At 42.0% G+C, this 11,932-nt stretch overlaps 1 non-coding gene across 1 annotated transcript; it reads left to right on the top strand.

Moving 5' to 3' along the window:
* The first annotated feature begins 6,818 nt into the window (after nt 1-6,818).
* On the top strand, nt 6,819-6,890 carry Trnac-gca. Its single transcript has one exon. It is a non-coding gene; the product is annotated as a tRNA-Cys (tRNA).
* Nucleotides 6,891-11,932: the final 5,042 nt, after the last annotated feature.

Here is an 11,932-nt window from a genome sequence, read left to right as displayed (position 1 = left end):
CTAGTTTCTCTGGTTCTGTTGACCTGTAGATATGTAGATATGATGTTAAACAGAAGGCAGGAACTATAAGGGAGAACTAGGGACTTTCTAGGCACAACATAGAAGCCCTGCTTCTATGCCTGTGTTCCTCTACCCACCCACCCACTCCTACCTACCTGCCATCAGATCCTGTATACTGGGACATCTATTGAGCCTTCATAGGACCAAGGACCTCTCCTCCCATTAATGCATGACAAGGCCATCCTCTGCAATGTATGCAGCCAGAGCAATCTATACTTTTTGGTTTGGTGGCTTAGTCCCTGGGCGCTCTTGTGGCCTGGTTGATTGATATTGTTGTTCTTCCTATGGGGTTGCAAACCCTTTCACTCCCTCAGTCCTTTCTATAACTCCTCTACTGAGGACCCTGAGCTCAGTCCAATGGTGGACTGTGAGCATCTGCTTGTATGTGTCAGGCTCTGGCAGGCCCTCTCAGGAGACAGCTATATCATGAATTCATTGCTTTTAATAGCTGAGTAGTACTCTATTGTGTAAATGTACCACATTATCTGTATCCATTCCTCTGTTGAGGGACATCTGTGTTCTTTCCAGCTCATAGCTATTATAAATAAGGCTGCTATGAACATAGTGGAGCATGTGTCCTTATTACATGTTGCAGCATCTTCTGGGTATATGCCAAGGAGGGGTATTGCTGCATCTTCAGGTAGTACTATGTCCAATTTTCTGAGGAACCACTAAACTGATTTCCAGAGGTGTTGTAACAGCTTGCAATTCGAAGAGCAATGGAGGAGTGTTCCTCTTTCTCCACATCCTCACCAGCATCTGCTGTCTCCTGAGTTTTTTATTTTAGCCATTCTGACTAGTATGAGGTGGAATCTCATGGTTGTTTTGATTTGCATTTCCCTGATGACTAAGGATGTTGAATATTTTTTAGGTGTTTCTCAGCCATTCGGGATTCCTCAGTTGAGAATCCTTTGTTTAGCTCTGTACCCCATTTTAATAGGGTTATTTGATTCTCAGGAGTCTAACTTCTTGACTTCTTTGTAGATATTGTATATTAGCCCTGTGTCAGATGTAGGATTGGTAAAGATCTTTCCCAATCTGTTGGTGGCCATTTTGTCTTATTGACAGTGTCCTTTGCCTTCCAGAAGCTTTGCAATTTTCTGAGGTTCCGTATCTCAATTCTTGATCTTAGAGCATAAGCCATTATTGTTCTGTTCAGGAAATTTTCCCCTGTGGCCATGTGTTTGGGGCTCTTCTCCACTTTATCCTCTATAAGTTTCAGTGTATCTGGTTTTATGTGGAGGTCCTTGATATACTTGAATTTGAGCTTTGTACAAGGACATAAGAATGGGTCAGTTTGCATTTTTTTCTGCATGCTGACCAACAGTTGAACCAGCACCATTTGTTAAAAATGCTGTCTTTCCCACCAGATGGTTTTAGCTCCTTTGTCAAATATCAAATGACCATAGGTGTGAAGGTTCATTTCTGGGTCTTCAATTCTATTACATTGATCTCCCTGACTGTGTCTGTACCAATAACAAACAGGGTTTGTTTTTTTTGTTTGTTTGTTTTGTTTTGTTTTTATCATTTTACTCTGTAATACAGCTTGAGGTAAGCGATAGTGATTCCCCAACAAAATGTTTTATTGTTGAGAATAGTTTTCTCTATTCTGGGTTGGTTTTTATTCCAAATGAATTTGCAAATTGCTCTTTCTAACTTTATGAATTGATTTTGAATTTTGATGGGGATTGCATTGGATCTGTAGATTGCTTTTGGTAGGATCACCATTTTTACTATATTAATTCTGCCAATCCATGAGCATGAGAGATCTTTCCACTTTCTGAAGTGTTCTTCAATTTTTCTTTCTTCAGCGACTTGAAGTTATTGTTATACAGATCTTTCACTTGTTTGGTTAGAGTCACACCAAGGTATGTAATATTATTTGTGACTATTGTGATGGGTGTTGTTTCTATAATTTCTTTCTCAGCCTGTTTATTCTTTGAGTAGAAGAAGGCTGCTGATTTCTTTGAGTTAATTTTATATCAACCACTTTGCTGAAGTTGTTTATCAGCTGTAGGAGTTCTCTAGTGGAATTTTGAGGTCATTTATGAATACCATCATATCATTTGCAAATAGTGATATTTTGACTTCTTCCTTTCCAATTTGTATCCCTTTGACCTTCTTTCGTTGTCTAATTGCTCTAGCTCAAACTTCAAGTACTATATTGAATAAATAGGGAGAGAGTGGGGAGCCTTGTCTAGTCCCTGATTTTAGCGGGTTTGCTTCAAGTTTCTCTCCATTTAGTTTGATGTTGGCTACTGGTTTGCTGGGTTTTGCTTCTACTATGTTTAGGTCTTGAATTCCTGATCTTTCCAAGACTTTTAACATGAACAGATGCTGAATTTTGTCAAATGCCTTTTCAGCATCTAATGAAATGATCATATGGCTTTTTTGCTTTGTGATCATTTATATAGTGGATTATGTTGGTGGATTTCCATATATTGAAATATTCCATACCCCTGGCATGAAGCCTACTTGATCATGATAGATGATAGTTTTAATGTATCCTTGAATTCAGTAGGCAAGAATTTTATTGAGTGTTTTTGCATCAATGTTCATAAGGGAGATTGTTCTGAATTTCTCTTTCTTGTTTGGTCTTTGTGTAGTTTAGGTATAAGCATAATTCTGGCTTCATAGAATGAATTGGGTAGTGTTCCTTCTGTTTCTACTATGTGGAATAGTTTGAAGAGTATTGGTATTAGGCCTTCTTTAAAGGTTTGACAGAATTCTCCACTGAACCCATCTGGTCCTGGGCATTTTGGGGTTGGGAGACTATAAATGACTGCTTCTATTTCTTTAGGAATTATGAAACTGTTTAGATGGTTTATCTGATCCTGTTTTACCTTTGGTACCTGGTATGTGTCTAGAGAATTGTCCATTTCATACAGATTTTCCAATGTAGTTGAGTATAAACTTTTGTAGTTTAATCTGATGCTTTTTTGGATTCCCATGGTTTCCATTGTTATGTCTCCCTTTTCACTTCTAGTTTTATTAATTTTTATACTGTCTGTGTGCCCTCTCATTAGTCTGGCTAAGGGTTTATCTATCTTGTTGATTTTCTCAAAGAACCAGCTCCTGGTTTTGTTGATTCTTTGTATAGTTCTTTTTGTTTCTATGTGCTTGATTTTGGCCCTGAGTTTGATTATTTCCTGCTGTCTGTTCCTCTTGGGTGTATTTGCTTCTTTTTGTTCTAGAGCTTTCAGGTATGCTTTCAAGCCACTAATATAAGCCCTCTCCAGTTTCTTTTTGGAGGCACTTAGAGCTATGAGTTTTCCTCTCACCACTGCTTTCATTGTGTCCCATTGGTATGATGTTTCCTCATTTTCACAAAATTCTAAAAAGTCTTTAATTTCCTTCTCTATTTCTTCCTTGACCAAGTTGTCGTTGAGTAGAGCACTTTTCAGCTTCCATGTGTATGTGTGTCTTTCACTGTTTTTGTTGGAATTTAAGACAAGCCTTAGTCCGTGGTGATCTGATAGGAGGCATGGGATTATTTCAATCTTCTTGTATCTGTCAAAGCCTGTTTTGTGACCAGTTATATGGTCAATTTTGGAGAAGGTACCATGAGGTGCTGAGAAGAAAGTATATTCTTTTGCTTTAGGATGAAATGTTGTATAAATATCTGTTAGATCCATTTGGTTTGTAACTTCTGTTAGTTTCATGGTATCTCTGTTTAGCTTCTGTTTCCATGATATGTCCTTGACTGAGAGTGGAGTGTTGAAGTCTCCCACTATTATTGTGTGGGATGTGATGTGTGCTTTGAGCTTTAGTAAAGTTTCTTTTTTGACTGTGGATGCCCTTGCATTTGGAGCATAGATGTTCAGAAGTGAGAGTTCATCTTGATAGATTTTTTTCCTTTGACCAGTATGAAGTGTCCTTCCTTTTTGATAACATTTGGTTGAAAGTTAATTTTATTTGATATTTGAATGGTTACTCCAGCTTGTTTCTTGGGACCATTTGCTTGGAAAATTGTTTTCTAGCCTTTTACTCTGAGGTAGTGTCTGTCTTTTTCCCTGAGATGGGTTTCCTGTAAGCAGCAGAATATTGGGTCCTGTTTTTGTAGCCAATCTGTTAGTCTACATCTTTTTATTGAGTCCATTGGTGTTAAGATATATTAAGGAAAAGTGATTGTTAAGGAAACGTGATTGTTACTTTCTGCTTATTTTTGTTGTTAGAGATGGAATTATGTTTGTGTGGCTATCTTCTTTTTAGGTTTGTTGAAAGATTACTTTCTTGCTATCTCTAGGGTATAGTTTCCCTCCGTGTGTTGGTGTTTTCCATCTGTTATCCTTTGTAGGGCTGAATTTGTGGAAAGATATTGTGTAAATTTGGTTTCATTATGGAATATCTTGGTTTCTCCCTCTATGGTAATTGAGAGTTTTGCTGGGTATAGTAACCTGGGAAGGTATTTATGTTCTTTTAAGGTAAGGTCTGTATAACATCTGCCCATGATCTTCTAGCTTTCATAGTCTCTGTGAAGAAGTCTGGTATAATTCTGATAGGCCTGTCATTATATGTTACTTGACCTTTTTCCCTTACTACTTTTAATATTCTTTCTTTGTTTAGTGCTTTTGGTGTTTTGATTATTATGTGACAGGAGGTATTTCTTTTCTGGTCCAGTCTATTTGGAGTTCTGTAGGCTTCTTGTATGTTCTTTCTTTAGGTCAGTGAAGTTTTCTTCTATAATTCTGTTGAAGATATTGACTGGCCCTTTAATTTGGGAATCTTCATTCTCTTCTATACCTATTATCCTTAGCTTTGGTCTTCTCATTGTGTCCTGGATTTCCTGGACGTTTTGGGTTAGGAGCTTTGGCCGTTTGCTTTTTCTTTGACTGTTGTGTTATTGTTTTCTATGGTATCTTCTGCATTTGAGATTCTCTCTTCCATCTCTTGTATTCTGTTGGTGATGCTTGTATCTATGACTCCTGATCTCTTTCCTAGGTTTTCTAACTCCAGGGTTGTCTGTCTCCCTTTGTGATTTATTTATTGTTTCTATTACCACTTTTAGATCTTGGATGCTTTTGTTCATTTCCTTTGCCTGTTTGATTGTGTTTTCCTGTAATTCTTTAAGGGATTTTGTGTTTCCTCTTTAATGGCTTCTACCTTCTGCCTGTGTTTTCCTGTATTTCTTTAAGGGAGTTATTTATGTCCTTCTTAAAGTGCTCTATCATCATCATGAGAAGTGATTTTAGATATGAATCTTGCTTCTCCATTGATGGTATATCCAGGACTTGTTATGGTGGGAGAATTGGGTTCTGATTATGCCCTGTAACCTTGTTTTCAATTGCATTATTTTCTTATGCTTGCCTCCCATCATATGAATATCTCTCATGCCACCTGCCCTCGATATCTGACTGGAGCCTGTCTTTCCTGTAGTCCTGGTTGTGTCAGAACCCCTCATAGTTCAGCTGTCTGTGTGATCCTGTGAATCTGGAATTCTGTGATCGTGGGATTCTGGGGGTGTCAGAGTTCCTGGGAGTCAAGCTGCCTCTGGGATGCTGAGATCCTGGTGTGACCAAGCTCCTGGGATCCTAGGATCCTGGCTGTGTTAGAGCACCTGGGAGTGGAGCCTCCTTTGGGAGCTGTGGGACTGGACGCAGAGCTCTCTCCCAAGGTAAACTGGCCCAGATAGAAAGGAACCCAAGCTGGTCAGGTGAGGTTCCTGAATCCTTGGATCCTGCAGGTCTCAGTTAGTCCTGGTTGTGTTGGAACAGATGTTGTGTCCTACTCAAACCTGATCCTAAGATCCCAGGCATGCTAGAGTGCCTGGGAGTGGAGCCTCCTCTAGGTGCTGTGGGACTGGCTGCAGAGTTCGCTCCCCTGAAATTCTGTTTTTAATGATGATTCTTAAACGTTTTAATGATGGTTCTAAATACTTTAACCTTCCTTGGAACCCACCAGAGGTAGTGGAAAAGAAAGGACATGGGGGAAGTAGACCTATTTAGAAAGGATCTTTGGAAAAACTCCCATCTGTATTTTCTGGAAATCATCATTTCAGTTCATAGGTTAGCAGGCAGTAGCAGCTCGATCCATTCACAAGCACCTCACGGATACAGTAGCAGTCCAGTTTGACAGAGTCGGGATAGCAAACACGAACCAGCAGAGGTGGCACTACCTAGCAGAGACAGCCAGGGCTCAGCCTTGGCTCTAGTGAGCAGGAGGGATCAACAGGAACGCCAGGAGAAGTTCTTGGCTGTGCCATTCTCAGGGAAGTGAAGAACAGTGAAGATGCATAAACATGAATGTTGCACAGCTAGCTGTAACAGCAAGCCAAGCTCTCTCTCTCCATCACTCAATGGAGTCCTATTTATACCCTCCAAACATCATGTGTCCTCCACTGCCTTGCCGCAGCATGTGTATCCAATCAGTTCATGGAGTTCTGACAGCGGAGTTCAAATACACAATGTGTGGACCAATACATTCATATGGTTAGCAAAGAGTCCTTCAACATGTGTTCTTTGATGTGCTTGCCTTAGCAGAACATCTTCTCTCCTGTGTCTGCTTCAGTGAAATGTTCCTTCTGAAGTCTACCTGAGCCTTTTACATCTATGTCCACTTTCATGTCTTTGCCCAAGCAAAACACCATCCAACCACTTTTCCAAAGAATTCTTACATTTCCATTTCAGAGGGAGCCTGTGACTTTTTATGCAGGAGAGTGATGTGCTTTCTCTGACTCAGCCTGGAAGTTCTCAAAGGATGATGCATATGTTACAAGTGATGTGGGTGTAACTATATTAATTAAGCCTTCTATTAGTATTGGGGGTATAGCTCAGGGGTAGAGCATTTGACTGCAGATCAAGAGGTNCCTGGTTCAAATCCAGGTGCCCCCTTTTCATGGGATTTTGGAATAACTGCCCACATTCATGGTAGAGATGCACTTTCTCTCTTGACTCATGGCTGGAGACTCAACCCATTGATGCTACAGCTGTGTTATTACTCATCAGATCCTTCATGTGACAGCTGGTTCTTGTGTTCATGAATCTCGAGTCTTTCTAGTTAGCAAGTCTTCAGGGTTTTGAGAATGTATAGTGAGTTTCCTGAACCTATAAAAGCTAGGTTTTATTAGAGAAAACCATCAGTGGTTCTCAGCAAATGCAATTCAACAAACAGATGCACTGNGGATCAGGAAAAGACCCTCAAGAAAATGGAGTAGGGGATATTGTCCTGGTAATACATTATAGTTGTCGATGCCCAATTGGTCCATCAGAGCTGGAAATGTGGACATTCACAGGCTCTCAGAGTGGAGAGGGAGTATAAGATCATATATCACAGGTTTCCTAAGCTGCTCATTGGCCTGGTTTGTATCCTTTAGTGGCTCATGACTAACATCTGTCCAATGGCTCAGCATATGTACTGTGGCAGCTTTGTGTCCCCATTATAAATGTTATCTCTTGGAATAAACTTCCCAAAAAAGATCTTGACTTGTTTTAATTGGATATTTTATTTATTTATGTTTCAAATCTTATCAGGTTTCCTGGTTTCCCCCTGCAAAGTTCCTATCCAATGTCCCCTTACCCTGCTTCCATGAAGACATTCCCCCACCCACTGACTCACTGCTACCCCATTGCCCTGAAAGAGTCCAGTCTGAAGGAGGTGTGTCCTCTAGCACATTATAGATGTCACTATATATTCTAAATCCTTGGGTGAGGCAGTGCAGGTGACCTGTGCTAATGAGGGAGACTACAAAGTTATAAGAGGAAGACATAGGAAACCAATCTCAAACAAGCCCTGCTCCAAGAATCTGTTACCTGCTGATCACATGTTCTCAACCACTGTCCTGTGTCATGTTTCAGTGACCATGGTCTGCAGATGTCCTTCTTCATATCTGTAGCTATGGTTGACTTGTAGATATGTAAATGTGACTGAATGACTTGGCTATTGAGCAGGAGTGTTTTAATTTGTTCTTACTAGAGAATCTGACCAAGGAACTCTTAGAAGACAGAGATCTTTCCATTCTGTCCACTCCTGCCTTCATTCAACTCCACAGGCCAGCTAAGTAGCCCTTGTGTTGCATATGAGTTTACTTGAGTTGAAGGCTGAAGCAGCACTAGCTGAAGCCTCCTGCCTCAGGGAGGACCACAGCAGGAGAGTGCTGGTCATTCATGAGGACATGGCAGTCANGGATCAGGAAAAGACCCTCAAGAAAATGGAGTAGGGGATATTGTCCTGGTAATACATTATAGTTGTCGATGCCCAATTGGTCCATCAGAGCTGGAAATGTGGACATTCACAGGCTCTCAGAGTGGAGAGGGAGTATAAGATCATATATCACAGGTTTCCTAAGCTGCTCATTGGCCTGGTTTGTATCCTTTGGTGGCTCATGGCTAACATCTGTCCAATGGCTCAGCATATGTACTGTGGCAGCTTTGTGTCCCCATTATAAATGTTATCTCTTGGAATAAACTTCCCAAAAAAGATCTTGACTTGTTTTAATTGGATATTTTATTTATTTATGTTTCAAACCTTATCAGCTTTCCTGGTCTCCCCTCTGTACACCCCTATCCCATGCCCCCTTACCCTGCTTCTATGAAGGCACTTCCACACCCAGTGATCCAATCCTGCCTCACTGCCCTAGCAATCCTCTACAGTGGGGCATCAAGGCTTCACAGGACCAAGGGCCTCCCCTCCCATTGATGCCAGATAAGGCCCCTTCAGCTCCTTCAGTCCTTCCCCTAACTCCTCTATTAGGATTCCTAGGCTCAGCCCAATGGATAGCTGTGAGCATGCACATCTGTATTGGTCAGGATCTAGCAGAGCCTCTCAGGAGACAGCAGTATCAGGCCCCTGTCAGCAAGTACTTCTTGGCATCTGCAATAGTGTCTGGGTTTGGTGTATGCATGTGGGATGGCTCCCCAGGTGGGACAGTCTCTGGATGGCCTTTCCGTCAGTCTCTGTTTCCACTCTTTGTCCCTGTATTTCCTTTAGACAGGAGCAATTCTGGGTTAAATTTTGGAGATGGGTAGGTGGCTACATCCATCAACTGGGGGACTATGCCTAGCCTCTGGTTATGATCTCAACAGGTTCTCCCTCCCCTTTGTAGAGCATTTCAGCTAATGTCATCTCCGTGGGGTCCTGGAAGGCTCTTGATTTCTTGCATCTGGGACTTTGTGGTTACTACCCCTAGTTCCCCATTCCCCATTGCTACACACCTCTGTTCAATCTCCTGACCCTCTGTACATCTTCTCCATCTCCTCCCATACCTGGTTCTTCCCCTCTTTCCTCTCCTACTCTTCTCTTCTTCCCAAGTATCTCCTACCCTCTACTTCCCTTGATTATTTTGTTCCCCATTCAAAGTAGGACTGAAGTATCCACTCTTTAGTCTTCCTTCCTCTTGAGCTTCATGTGGTCCATAAGTTGTATTGTAGGCCATCTTGGTTGATTTTCTCATCGATGAGTATGAAGTGTCCTTCCTTATCTTTTTTTTTTATAACTTTTGATTGAAAGTTGATTTTATTAGATATTAGAATGGCTACTCCAGATTGTTTCTTGGGACCATTTGCTTGGAAAATTGTTTTCCAGCCTTTTAATCTGAGGTAGTGTTTGTCTTTGTCACTGAGGTCTATTTCCTGTATACAGCAAAATGCTGGGTCCTGTTTACATATCCAGTCTGTTAGTCTATGTCTCTTTATTAGGAAACTGTATGCATTGATGTTAAAAGATATTAAGGAATAGTGATTGTTGCTCCCTGTTATTATTGATGCTATTTTTATGTTTGTTTGGTTATCTTCTTTTTTAGTTTGTTGAGAGAAAATTACTTTCTTGCTTTTTGTAGTTTGTAGTTTCCCTCCTTGTGTTGGTGTTTTTCATCTATTATCCTTTGTAGGGCTGGATTTGTGGAGAGATATTGTGCAAATTAGGTTTTGTCATGGAATATCTTGGTTTCTCCATGTATGGTAATTGAGAGTTTTAGTGGGCATAGTAGTCTGGGTTAGCATTTGTGTTTTCTTAGAGTCTGTATGACATCTTCCCAGGATCTTTTAGTTTTCTTAGTCTCTCGTAAGAAGTCTGGTTTAATTCTGATATGTCTGCCTTTGTTTCTTGACCTTTTTCCCTTGCTGCTTTTAATATTCTTTGTTTTGTGCCTTTGGTGTTTTGACTATCATGTGACAGGAGGAATTTCTTTTCTGGTACAATTTATTTGGTGTTCTGTAGGCTTCTTGTATGTTCATGGGCATCTTTCTTTAGGTTAGGAAAGTTTTCAATAATTTTGTTGAATATATTTAAGTTGTGAATCTTTGCTCTCTTCTATACCTACTTCTATATCTGTTGCGCCCACCTCGGCTGGCAAGGAAGACACAACACGGTTGGATTCTTCTCAACAGCCTTTATTGCAGGAATGCCTCAATGATGCTATGGGGACCCCGGGAACCCAGGGAAGTCTGCTTATATACTCTCAGCCCCCATCCACTCATGGCAGACCACGTTACCTCACCAGGCATGCAGCTTCAGCCAATCAGGTTGGCAGGGGCATGTCTCCACCAAATATGGACTAGTTTACACCACCAGCATTATGGTGCACCTGCGCAGCTCTCACGATGGTCGTGGCTTATTTTCAGGTGTATGAGGAAGTCAGGTGCAAGTCATAAGACTTAGCTGCAGTCCTGGGCGCCATCTTGCGACTGCCGCCACACCCGCTCCTCACATCTCCCCCTTTTTTCTTTTTTTGGCAGAGAGAATGTCTGTCTTAGATTGCCCCCTGCAGCAATGCCCCTTACCCATCCTTGGGAGACAAACAGCATTGGTTTGATCCCTGTCTTAGGTTGGTGACACGCCCAGGGAGTCTTATCTGTCACTGACTACTTCTCTATCATGCCAAGCCACACATGGGGAGATTGTCCTGTCTGCATGTGGCAGGTGCACCAGAAGGCCAGGACGCTGATTGGCCCGATTTTGATTGCTGCAAGCAAGCCTCATGGGTGAAGGTAGAGGTCTGATCCCCAGTGTGCAAGCATAGGGGCCCTACACAAAACCATGCCTTGGGCTCATCACCCAGAGAGGTCTTGGCCAGCTCCCGTGTCTTTTTTCCTGGGGGAAGGGAACTAGGACACTGAACCTTCATGCAATCAGACGTGCCTTCCACAGGATGCCAACAACAAGCTATCCTCTGTGCAGTGCTTAGCCTCGCAACCCACGGCATAACACAGCATTATTTCTTTAGAGCAGCAAGCCAAATCTGAGGAGATTGTCCCGCCTCCACTGCAGCAAAGACCTATGCCACCATGGCAGAAGTGCGGGCCTGCACACACTGCACCCGGCACATACACCAAACACACACTATTACAAGGCTCCCATCAGCCCTGAGGCAAGTACCATTCACCCCACATAACAACCATACATATAAGGAGCACTGCCCAAGGTGGAAGGGAATCAGGAACACTCCTACAAAAAGGAAGGGGGGGGGGCAACTAGATTGGGAGGGTATAGTGCCATTGCCCTTGGATATACTGGCAGGCCACACCCCTCAAGTCCAGGTAGCATTAGCTTTAGTAGATACAGCTGAACATAATCACTCATTCGAATCATCTGAAAACACAACAATCCCTTTAGCTGCATAGAAAAAAGGCAATTGTAGTGAAGCATTAGATGTAAAGAATTGAGGAAACACTTGAATGCATCAATGGCATGGGCCTCAGGAACACAAAGCTCTTCAGTTCTCACTAGCGGGAGCATTCCCAGCCACAGGAACATCCACGTCCTCATAGCTCTGCTTGTTTTGAATTGCTCTGGTCAGCCGGTCTGGGACCCACAGCTGTCATCGGTGATCCTGGGGAAACACAAACAGTCCACGTCAACACCAGCACGCCCTTATGGCAATCTGATTCACCTGCTCAAACACCTGCACTGGATATCCTGTCTGTTGTTGTGCAAAGCG

Source organism: Mus caroli, chromosome 6 (genome assembly GCF_900094665.2).
Source record: "Mus caroli chromosome 6, CAROLI_EIJ_v1.1, whole genome shotgun sequence".
Lineage (NCBI taxonomy): Eukaryota > Metazoa > Chordata > Mammalia > Rodentia > Muridae > Mus > Mus caroli.
This window is presented reverse-complemented; position numbering and strand designations above follow the sequence as displayed.